Genomic DNA, 12072 nt, shown 5'->3' with positions numbered 1-12072 from the left:
GGGTTCTCTTCCTATCTCCAAATACTACACTCGTGTCTCTTTTCTTAACTTACCAATTTTAGAGACTGTTCTTGCAATGACAGAGGAGGATTCAGCTCATACCACTACCACTTCCCTTTCTTCCTCCTCCAAATATAGTTATAATTAGTGAGACCTTAAATCAATTTAGAATTAAAATATTGAATTTTATATTCAACTTCTGTATCATTTGCCTTTGATTTCTTTGGAAAAATATGAATATGAGTTCACAGTACAGACTAATTAATAATGAAAAGATGTAACCCCAAAGACATCTGGATGTCAGGAAGAAACTAGAGTGGGACCATAATCGACAACTCAATCCCCAAAATATACAGTTCCTTATATTTATCACATCGATAATCAAAAATTGTCGTCGTAACTTCTCACATGCATTTTTCTTAAGTTTACCTATCAATATGGCAAGAAAATCTGAAATGTTCCAAATAACACTATTATATCAAAGAAACAGTAATTTTAGAGATAGATGCTCATTTTGTCCAATTCCCATTTTTTTACAGAGAGAAAATGAGAACCGGAGAAGTTAATTAAGTTGCCGGGAGTCATACAGCTTAATCAATAGCACAGCCTATTGCTGTTTTGTCTAGTTATTTACTTATTCATTCAGCAAACTTACTGGGTGCTGTGCAAATAAAAAGTAAGATGAAGTCCCTGCCCTGAATATATTTTCTGTCTGGATTACATAAGAAGTCAAGAGAACATGGCCAGGGGCATATATAACTCTTTATGGGTAGGTCAGGGAGAATGAATAAGGAATGAGAGACAAATGGCTGAACCATGTCTGAAGATTGTGTAGTTAGCAGAATGGTTAAGAAAGAAACAACACTGCCCAGCCAGTGTGGCTCAGTGGTAGAGTGTCAACCCATGCACCAAGAAGCTGCTGGTTCGATTCCAGGTCAGGACACATGCCCATGTTGTGGGCCAGATCCCCAGTGGGGGGCATGGAGGAGGCGGCCAATAGATGTTCTCTCTCATCGATGTTTCTCTCTCTCTCCCTCCCCCTTCCTCTCTTTCTAAAATCAATAAAGAAAGAAAGAAAAAAAAAACACCAAGACAGAAACAGCACTCACATAGGGTGCGCATATGCAGAAGCATTCAAAGTGAGAAAACATGGTGGATAAGGAACTGAAAATTGATGTGGATAATATGAGAAGTAGGGGGGATGGGTGAGGAACAAGGGTGGGAGGTGAGGTGTGCAGGGATCAGTTTGTGAAGGCAACAAAAATTCATTTTAGAAATATAAAGATTGTGACATGACCAGACTTGCACATTAGAAAGTTGACCTTTATGCTGGAATGAAGAATGGAATAGAAGCAGGTGATAATGTATCAGGAGACAGTGCAAAAATGAAACTAGTGAGGAAGAAATGAATTCTGGAGATGAGTAGGTGGCTGAGGTGATAGAACTTGGGGACTGACTGGAGGAAATAAGTGAGAATGTGTGAAGAATAGGTTCCCCGATTCCTGGTGTGGGAAACCTATGAATGGGCCATAGTGGGCTAATGACTGCATTCCCTGGTGTGCTAGGGTAACAATTTGGTGCTTGGGGATGATGAAGAAATTGGATATTGGCATACGGATGGGGACATTTTCCATGGCTTGCCCTGAGTGACTGGGCCCCCTCAGTTTAACAGATATTTAGTAAATATAGCACAACTGCCCCCAAAATCATCCATTTATTTCACCATGGGATTAAACTACCTCTTTAAATAACTTGGACTATTCTAATGGACTTCCTAAGAGAAATAGGATACTTTCCCTGCCCATCATGATAAAGAACTTTAGGGTTGATAAGGTAATGTTTTAAAATACTCAGGAAATATTAAAATGTTCTAAGGTGTGCTTGTTAAATTCAGTTAAATGTCTAAAACAGGAAATTGGGTAAACGCATGGAGGGAAACCATACAGACACTGTTTCAAATGAATGCTATGACATGGCATGAGAGCAAGGGGGTACACTTAATTGTCATTACATACCATGATTCCAATTCTAATTTCCCAGGTATTCCGAGGTTTGCTTAATCACAACTGAAGTGATCGTTTTCAGAATGTGGGGGAAACGACTGTTGTTTTCAATTAATTAAAAACAGGGTAATTCACAGTGAAATGTCTGTAAAATAGTTCTATTCAAGGGCAAGCTCTCGCTACTTCTTTCATTATGATCCTCCCCTTCTCATCCATGATATATAGAATTTACCTTTCCTCTGGAATTCTGATTCACTCTCTACATTAGTTTCCTCTTTCACATTCAAGTCAATAATCAAGTTCAAGATCTGATTTTATAGAGGACTTTCCCCCAAACTTTTATCTATGCTTTCATTATCCTTTGTTTTGGCCAAATTTTCCAAGACTCATACGTTTGAAATACACACACATACCACTTAACTTACACACCCTACTATATATTAGCATAATACATAAATGAATAAAATGAATATGGACTAGCCATATTTTTGGCTCATTTTAATGCATCTCCAACAAAAAGTATTTCCCCATACCTTCTTGGTTGGCTTGAAATGAGCAGTGTGAATACATTAAAAAATATATGTTTTCTACCTCCCAGATATTTTAAATTCAGTTTTAATTTTATGTAAATCAATGGTTCTGTGTATTACCTCAAGAACTTTCCTGAAATCCAATATTCTTTACCTTCTTCATGTTTCTTCTTTTCTACTTTAAATTCCCTTAATACGAACAGCCAACCATACTCCTTCCATCCTTTCACATCTTTATTTTAACTGCATAAGTCATAGAGGTGATTATATTATACAGACAGCATTATATTAGATGCCATAAATTGTAAAGGACTCTCTTCCTTTGACCTCACCACCACAACTAGCCTACATTTAAAAGAAAAAGACACAATGCCTGGCCGGTGTGGCTCAGTGGACTGAGTGTTGTCACATGGACTGAGAGGTCCCGATTTGATTCCTGTCAGGGCACATGCCTGAGTTGCGGGCTCATCCCCAGTAGGGGACATGCAGGAGGCAGCCAATGGATGTTTTCTCTCCCTTCCTCTCTAAAAAAATCAATAAAAACATAAAAAAAAAAAAAAGACACAAGTGTATACATCAAGTCTTAATGATCAAACACCAATAAATAGTTAAATCCTAGAAAATAAATCTATATACCTAAGTTAAGAATTGGCAGACGAAGACGTTCTTCACATATCAATAAAACATGAGTCAGAATTTCATGTTAAAACATTTTAAAAATAGTCATCCCCTCCATTCCTAAAATTCTTGTCTTGGAAGGAATATTTTCTAAGACAATTAAGTAATTTATTTTCACTATTTAAATGAATTGCAGGCTTGGGCACAGAACTGATAGATAAGTAGGTTGATTAAGGAGTTTGTCATCACTTTTAATTTTTTACTTTCATGATTAATATATGTTAGAATTGATTTTTGCAGGTAATGAGGATAGGTAGCCCTGGCACTGAAATAAAATATATGTTTAGTCTAAAAGATATGATAAATAACAGTAAATAATAAAAATAATGTAAAAAATAACTGCTATTTTGACAAAAAAAAATTCATTATAACAGTCAAATCTAATTATTTTTAAATGTTAATTGAAAGATGTGCTTAACTTTACGCAGGTCTTGTATTTTTTTTTTTAGTTCAAGTTAGCAAAAGTAAATCTCACCTACAGTGCTAGAGAGCCTCATATATCAAAAGGCTAAAATCTAAGAAAAAATCCAATAGCTTTATTTTCCAGGATAAAATATATGAATTGTCCACACATTTTGACTAGTATGGTAAAGATTAGGAGAATGTTACAACTTTGTGTTTTCATTTACACTTCTCTTCCTGCCCACCCAGAAGCTGTAGACTGATTATGTAATAGAACACAGCAACATTTATCATTCCCTCTGCTCCTCTCACAGGGAAGCTACACTGAGTGTTCCGGCTGTTTTATTATTTGCATCAACAAGCATTGCTGCTATTCGCTTTCAGATGACAATGACATCTTTACAGTGTAGTGTTTATATAAGTTAACATTTAGTTTCTGCCTCGGTTTGTTGGCAGTACCAAAAATGATTATACATCTATGTATTTGTATACAGTTTTTAAAATTAAATTTTAGAAATTGAAGGTAGGTTTGGAAGTGATATGAAGAGAGGCCAGGGTCAGAACCAGAGTTGGGTGGACCGAAGTTAGCAGTTTTCAATAAAATGGTTCTGACTCTCCCTGGGGGCACAATGGCACCAGGGTGGAGAGTGTTGGTTGGCACTGAGCTCTTTTCTAGTTTGGATGGTATATTTCATTTCATACATTGTGTCCACACAGAATAAATGGTTAAAACGATTTTCTGAAGATGCTACAACTGAGAAATAATTAACAAAACCTGGCATGATGAGACGAGGCCCGGATTTCAGTCACAAAATTATTCAAGTACAAAAGTGGGAAGTATAGTAAATCTTGCTAACTGCCTGCTGTTCCTGAGATTTCCAGCTAGTAACTCCCCCCACCCCATTTTTTATATGTGATAAGTATTTAATTCTGGATATCATAACATATTTGTTTTTACTTTTTGATTGATTGATTTAGATAGGCTTTAACACTCTCTGGATTACAAAACAGTGCTTGTAACATTGTTTCCTTGCTTGGAGATACTGGTATTGAAATTACAATTTCAGTGGACCTCAGAGGAATTGTAGCCTAGCCCAAAAGTTATTTTTTCTTGTACACCTTTTATCATTTCAATTACTTAATTACTTGTATGATGAGTGCTTTTAAAACTTTGAAACTAGAAGCTATTTTTCCCCCCAGTTCATAAACTCCTTTTTCAGAATGAAATGCTTCTCTTTTGGAAGGCACTGGGTACATTTCCCCCCCCCCCCCCCCCCCCCCCCGTTCATTGATTTGAGAGAGAGAGGATGAGAGAGGGAGAGAGAGACAGAAACATTGATGAGAGAGAACATCGACTGGGCAGTTGGCCCACAACCTGGTTATGTGTCCTGACCGGGAATCTAACCCACAACCTCTTGGTTGATGCTCAACCAGTGAGCCACACCAGCCAGGCAGAACTGGGTACTTTTAAATAAATTATTTGTTCTAGTAAACTTCAAGTGTTCTTTAAATAAGAATATAATACCTAGGAAGTAAGAATAGTTTTTGGCTTCTTTCTTCCCAGAAGGCAAGGCAAAATGGTGTAATTTGATTTCTTACAGAAAACAGCTGCTCTTTGTTTAAACAAATAAAACTTATGTCATGCCCTCATTCAACAAATAGTTACTGATTGCTCAGTGTATACCAACAAGCACAATGTTAAGTGTCAGATATTTGCCAGTATAGATTAGATACGATCTTATTAAAACTGGAACTACAGGATTTTATTCTTCTCAGGTAGCTCTTTCCCTCTCTTTTGCATTTTTTTTTTCATACTTAGCTCTTAAAGAATAAGCTATATAAATCTTTAGTCTTCTCCAACAGTCAGAATTTTTTAAAGTAAGAAATGGAATCTATAGGTAGTTTAAATTTGTTAATATCTATTGAAATTATGAATCATAATAAAGCTGGTTATAGGATTTTTGGCCTCATGGTGAAATGTAAGTGAAAAATAATAAGTCAATTTGTAATGGGAAATTAAACCACCCATTTCATTATTCTAATTTCAAAACAGGCAACAGATTAAAACAGATAAAACTTGCATTACTGATAATTAAATCTATTAATTACTACAGAAAATATGAGAAGAGATTAATTGATTTATTTTTAAATTTTAAAACAATATTTTTATGATTAATACTCTAAATTAAAAAGTGTTTTCATCCATAATCTATACTCTTGAGGAGTCTATCTATAATCTTAAAGAAGTCACACATTATATTACGTACTTTGTGTAAAACTGTTGTCTTTAAATTATTCATAATGAAGCAATAAGATTTTATTTCACAATTTATTTTCTAAACTATTAGCTGGTCTTCAAGGCTAGGTCTACTAACCCCATCTGAAAATATAAACTATATGTTATTAATAAGCACTCAGGAACACCTCTAATACAGCAGAAATCAAAGGCATGAAGCAATTTCATTATCATAAAAAAAATAGTACTACTTTTAAAACATCTAACAGTGAGGCCCTGGATACTCATTAATGAACTACCACAAAGAAAAATGTCTTGGTTATGCACCCCAACTATTAACTCTACCAAATTACCTAGTTTCCATTATTAATCTTTTTTGATTAAACACACACACACACACACACACACACACACACAGCCAAGGAGCCAAACTAACATGCATGACTAGGCCACAAACCCAAACATTCCTCTCTGAGGCTAAATGCCTCTATTTCTTCAAACCCTCAAGGTTTCCTAAGGAGTGACACGGCCAACTCAAAGGGGTATATATGCTTCTGATGATTTATCTGCTCACCTCTAAGAACACTATAGTGAGTTCACTATTTATAGTGCAAGAGTGCAAATGAGGATTAAATCTCAGAAAGCAGGATAAACTGCCTCACTGTGGTTTACTGGTCACCAAGAAAGCAGTTGTCAATAAACTCTGATCATACGTGTAGAAACAGAAGATTTAAAAGTGTTTTCTAGCACTAAAAGTCTATCCTTTCTTCTCCTCCTCTTATAACAATCATGCCACCTTATATGATTCATATTATAAACATAAAACCAATCAAGCCAACAAAAAAACTTTCCTACTGAGTAAGGTAAATTAATTAGGAATTTTGTGTAGCCATCAATTAATCCTTACATATTCATTCCTGCTAATTGGTTCATGTTCAATCTGTAAAATAAAAGGGCATCATCTCAATATTCACTCTACTGATTAAAGTACTCTGCATTTCCAGACACTTTCTACTATGCTCAGAACAGGACATTTACTACTAAGTTCTGAAGAAGAAAAAGATGATATTTTGATGATCAAAATCCATATGAAAACTCAGATATTATTTTTTTAATGTATTGTTTTAAAATGTCAGCTACTGTTCTTTCTTCTCCCAAGTTCAAACTAATTGAAGGTTATAAAGTAACCACTTCCCCCCAGAAGCCAGAACTTTCACCTCTTCTGAACAGGGGAATACCTCTCATAAATTAGGTAAAAAATAAGGTCTTGCTGATTGAATGAGAGTCCCAGATTCCTGTAACCTCCAATTTCTTATCTAGACCTCCTTTCGACCACAATGAACAGTCTCTGAAAGTCAAGGTAGTAACTTACTTCGCCCATTATCTGGAAGTCTAAAAGCAAGAGTAAAAACAATCTGAGTAAAGATTAAGTTTCTCAAACTAACTTCAGTTTATTCCAAGGAACATGACAAGAGAAATATGAGGAACAGGATCACTAAATCTGAAGTTCTGCCTATTCCAGACTAACTGAGCTTTTACCAACTGCAACTCAGTCATCACAGAAGATCTTGTTGAAGAGGTAGAAGAAGGAAGTACAAAGATCAAACCAGTGCTTACAAAGGGGAACAGCTATTTTTGTATGTATACTCCAGTATTTACTTACTGGGTTTGAAAAACAGGGGCATTTATTCAGCCCATGTGAATGCCAACTGCAGAACATAAGATAAAACCAAAATTACAAAATAAAAATATAAATGTTCAAATTGCCACCCACCCCTAAGAGGATCATAACATTTCTTTAAAAAGTCTTTCAAACAGGTTAGACGTGGTTTTACTCTTTGCAGCAAGCAGCATTTCAGTGCTAGCATTAATTCTACAGATAGTGAGTGTTCCTTTGTGTTCATATTTGTCTAGATGGCTGTGGCCCAGGAAGACATTTTCTCTAAACAAGCTCCAGAGCAAATTGAGGAGTTGCAGGTATATCAATATGGATGAATAATTTCAGGAGATTTCATTCATCATATATGTTCTTTTCACCTTAGCAATTTGATTACATAATAAATGTAAAAGGTTACAAGAAACAAATCATTTTATTTCCTGGCTTCTCAAGTTCAGAAGCGCAAAAAATACTTTGCTTTAAATCATTTACATAATTTCTTTAGCACATCAAACAGTAAAATAATTCATTTCTAGAAAGCACAATATTAAAATCAGGAAAACAACATAAATCAACTATGGGCTTTATGTTAACAAGTATCCTTTTTAAAGTTTTAACAAACACTAATGCAATTTAAAGTACTCAAGAATATTCAGTTGAGGTATTTTGTTAGAAAATAGGCACTGAACATCTTGATCCCAAGTTTAAGTGTTTACCAAAGATCACCAGTTTGTAGAACATTCGTATGCCACAGCTATTAAGTGTTTTAGTAATACCAGTTATTTTCTCAGATTATGGGCCTTATGACAAAATCTTTAAGTTAAATATACTTATTTAATAAGCTGCAATGCTGAAAAACCCTACTTAACAAGTCCATGAAAACATCTTACTTAAATCTAGATAATCAGATACTGTATCATTAAGTCCCATTTAGGTTTCCGGGGAGACCAATAAATCAGGGCAAACATCTCCATCGGTATTTATTTTTGAAGACCAGGAGAAAACTTGAATTTAGGCCACGCTTTGTTTATATCATTATTTTTGTTTTAGAGGTCATGCACAATATCTGGTACCGTTGCTCAAGTGTTTTACATAATCAGTGTCCAAAAAAGTGCTCTAAGTGGGTAATTCCTTTTCTCTCTTAAAAACCAGGCCCTGCAGGATCAGTGTCAAGCCTCCTTATTTTGAAAACGAATGTACAGGACCTATAGTAGGTGAATTGTTATGTCGTGCGCGCGCGCGCGCGCGTGTGCGTGTGTGTGTGTGTGTGTGAGAAATGGGGGCTTCCTTTTGAAGTAGGAGACGAAGGCATTAGGCTGTCTTATTCAATTTGGGGGAGCTGGGGAGGGCTTTCCCAGCCGAGAGGGCTGCCAGGCACTTCTGCTTTCATTTCATGGAACGCCCTTAGGTGAAATCTGGTTCAGCACTGCACCAACCACCTTCCCCTCTCTCATCCGACCCCATTCGCACCTCAGTCCTCAAGCCATCCCCCCGCAGCGGGTGGGGGTGGGGATTTTAAAAAGTTTGCGCGAGTTCCCCTCTGGGTCCCGTTCCCGCCTGGCGGAGGGACGAGAAGAGAAAGGACAGCTGGGGCAGCCGCGGCCCTCGGGTCCACCGGCCCCGCCAAGTCCGGATGTGCCTTTCCCTCTGTCGCCAATCTTAAGTGCCTCTCAACTCCTGTCAACCGCCTCCTACGGGGTGGCCCAGCAGTTAGCGCGGGAAGGAGGAAGTCCGCGCGGGGCCGAAGGGGTGCGGGGCGGGCAGCCGGCGGGCCTCGGCCGCAGGTCCCCGGCGTGGCCCCTCTGGCCCGAATTTGGCTTACCCTGGTGGCGCGTCGGCGCGCGGCCTCCCGGCGCCTGCGGGCTCCCCGTCCGGGCGGCGCGGGCCTGGGGGCCGGGAAGGCGGAGGCGGCGGCCGGGCCGAAGCCGGTCCGGGTGCGGCTCGAGCGGGCTGGGCGAGCGGGCGCGCGGTCTCCCGGGCCGGGCCAGTCAGCGCCGCGCCATGTCGCAGCACGGGCGGGGAGAAGCGCGGGGCGCGCGGGGCCGGGCCGCGGCAGCGCCGCCTTCCCGGCCGCGGGGGCTCTGGCCTGCGCGGGGCTCTCGGAGTGGGGCCGGCGGCGGGGCGCAGGCCGAGGGCGGCGGCGGCGGCGAGAGGCCCGACCGACGGGAAGGGCAGGGGAAGCTGTCAGCGCGTAGCCGGGCCGCTCCGGTGGCGAAACCTCCTCTTCCTGCCCCGGCTCGCTGGAGCACTTCTCTGTCTTTCTCTCTTGCTCACTCTCTCACTTCCTGGCTGGAAATTCCCACTGACGTCGAGAGAGAAGACAGACAGACGGACACACGCGTGCACGCCGCGGGGGCGGGAGGTGGGGTCGCCGCCGGGGGTGGGGAAAGCCCGCACTCTGGGGGCGCCCTGTGCCCCTGGCCCGGCCGCCCAGCTGGGCTCCGGTCCCCCCGGGCCGCTACCCGCGGAGGGCGAGGAGCGCGCGGCCGGCGGCCTGGACGTCAGGGTCCCCTGTGGCGCTCCCTCTCCGGGGCGGTGATCCCCAAGGCCCGAGGGCTGGAGCGGACCGGGAAGCGCCCGCGGGGTCACATTGTCCCGGGAGAAGCAGGCGGCGCGGAGGCGGCGGCTTGCGGGTGGGATCTGGAGGTCCAGAGCCTCTGAGGACAGGCCCGAGCATCTGGAGGGAGCCAAGCATGCCGTGTATACAGATAAATTTCATCTCTGTTTCCTTTCAGTGGTCTCAGTTACACCCAAATCTCTCCACAGATTAAACTAGAATTCTATGTCATAACTGCCTTTTGTCCAGTGAAGTCTGCACATCTACTGGGTTTTGGTGAGGTCTTAAATCTCCTAGTTATGACTTATTTTGAACTCTCATATACAGGACATTGTTAGGCCTTTATGAAAATTCCTGTGAATAGAATTATAGTGATGGTGGTAGCCATGGCTTGGGTCCACAGCTCATAAAGAAAATATTCATGCGTAGAAGAGACTTCTTCTATTTATTTTATTTTATTTTTTCTGAAAAGACCACTACTAGAACCTGCAGACAGGCTTCTCAGTGACTATCATTCATTAGAGTTGACCTTTTGTATGTACCAGTCACTGTATTAGACTCAGGCCCAGGAAAACCTTGAAAATAGATTAGCTCCCAAATGAGAAACCTTGCACTGACATTTTAGAGCTCTTTGTCTCACTACTGAGTTCAATGACAACTGCAAACTTTGTTGTTGTTGTTGTTAATCCTCACCCAAGGATATGTTCCAATTGATTTTTAGATAGAGTGGAGGAGAGAGAGAGAAACATGGATGTGAGAAAGACACATTGATTGGTTGCCTCCCACAGGATGGGACTGGGGCCAGGGATTGAACCTGCAACCTAAGTATGTACCCTTGACCAAGAATTGAACCTGAGACCCTCAGTCTGAGAGCTGATACTCTAACTGCTGAGCCAAACTGGCCGGGGCAACAACTGATTACTTTAAAAAGTCAGTAATCAAGCAATCACCACACAGTGTTGATATGGCATTGGACTGCCCCTAGCAGCTTCACCATATTCCTTTTATGGCCACTCCCTTTCCAGTCTCCATCCCTTCCCAAGATTATAAGAATCTTCTTGGTGGAGTGTTTGGCAAAGTAGTAGAGATCCATTTAATTGAGTCTGGGGTGAGTCTCCTCAATGACTTTGGGACCGACCAATAATCTACCTTTAAGGGATTTGATTTAGCTTTCAGAGCTGTTTGAAAAGCTAGAATTCGGGTGATTTATAAAGACTGAAGATAATGATTTTTAGAAATCCTGTGTTATTATGTATGGGACATTATTAGGAAATGTGTCAATACTATATTTTTAGTAGATAAATATAGTATATATAAAGTGATTTTTGTCATTGACATGAGGACAAACAATGCAAACTCCCATGACACAACAAAGTATTAGGGTAGTGGTTTGGTTTCTTTATGGAGTAGGTATGAGCATTCACACCCTTTATTCAGGGTTGGGGGAGGAAGTACTCCTTTTCCAAAAGAATGGAGAGACAGGGCTGGATTTTTGGAAGAATAGAGCCAAGGTGACATATTTTGGGGAAAACAATTAAAGAGTGTTAATTAGTGGAAAGAATTAAATTTCAAATTAAAAATTATCCCATAGAATGAACTGGAAATTGAAGACCAAGTGTTAGGCAGGTATATTTATTTTTCTAAGAGTGCCTTTAAAAATAACAATAAAGTGGGTGGCTTACAACAATGGGAATGTATTCTCTCACAGTTCTTGAAGACCAGAAGTTGGAAATCAAAGTGTCAGCATAGCCATGCTCTCTCTGAAGTGTCTAGGCAAGAGTCCTTTCTTGCCGCTTCCTAGCTTCTGGTGGCTCCAAGCAATCCTGGGTGTTCCTTGGCTTTTAGCCGTGTAATTCCAATTTCTTTTTCTCCACACATCCCTTTTTATTGAATTTATTGGAGTGACACTGATTAACAAAATTATACAGGTTTCAGGTGCACAATTCTACCACCCATCATCTGTACACTGTATTGTGTGTTCACCAACCTAAGTCAACTCCCATCCATCA

General features: G+C 40.2%; 1 protein-coding gene across 2 annotated transcripts in view; it reads right to left on the bottom strand.

The window, feature by feature from the left end:
* The window catches only part of NFKB1 (nuclear factor kappa B subunit 1), a 133200-nt gene extending 123824 nt beyond the window's left edge, over positions 1 to 9376 (bottom strand). For both annotated transcript variants that reach the window (XM_036253237.1, XM_036253247.1), the window contains exon 1: positions 9329 to 9376. The gene's annotated coding sequence lies outside the window, so the exon portion shown is untranslated. The remainder of the gene's footprint in view (positions 1 to 9328) is intronic.
* Between the last annotated feature and the right edge of the window lie 2696 nt (positions 9377 to 12072).

The sequence above is a fragment of the Molossus molossus genome, unplaced genomic scaffold (genome assembly GCF_014108415.1).
Source record: "Molossus molossus isolate mMolMol1 unplaced genomic scaffold, mMolMol1.p scaffold_m16_p_1, whole genome shotgun sequence".
Classification (NCBI taxonomy): domain Eukaryota; kingdom Metazoa; phylum Chordata; class Mammalia; order Chiroptera; family Molossidae; genus Molossus; species Molossus molossus.
Note: the sequence above shows the minus strand (reverse complement) of the source record. Positions and strands in the feature narration are given on the sequence as shown.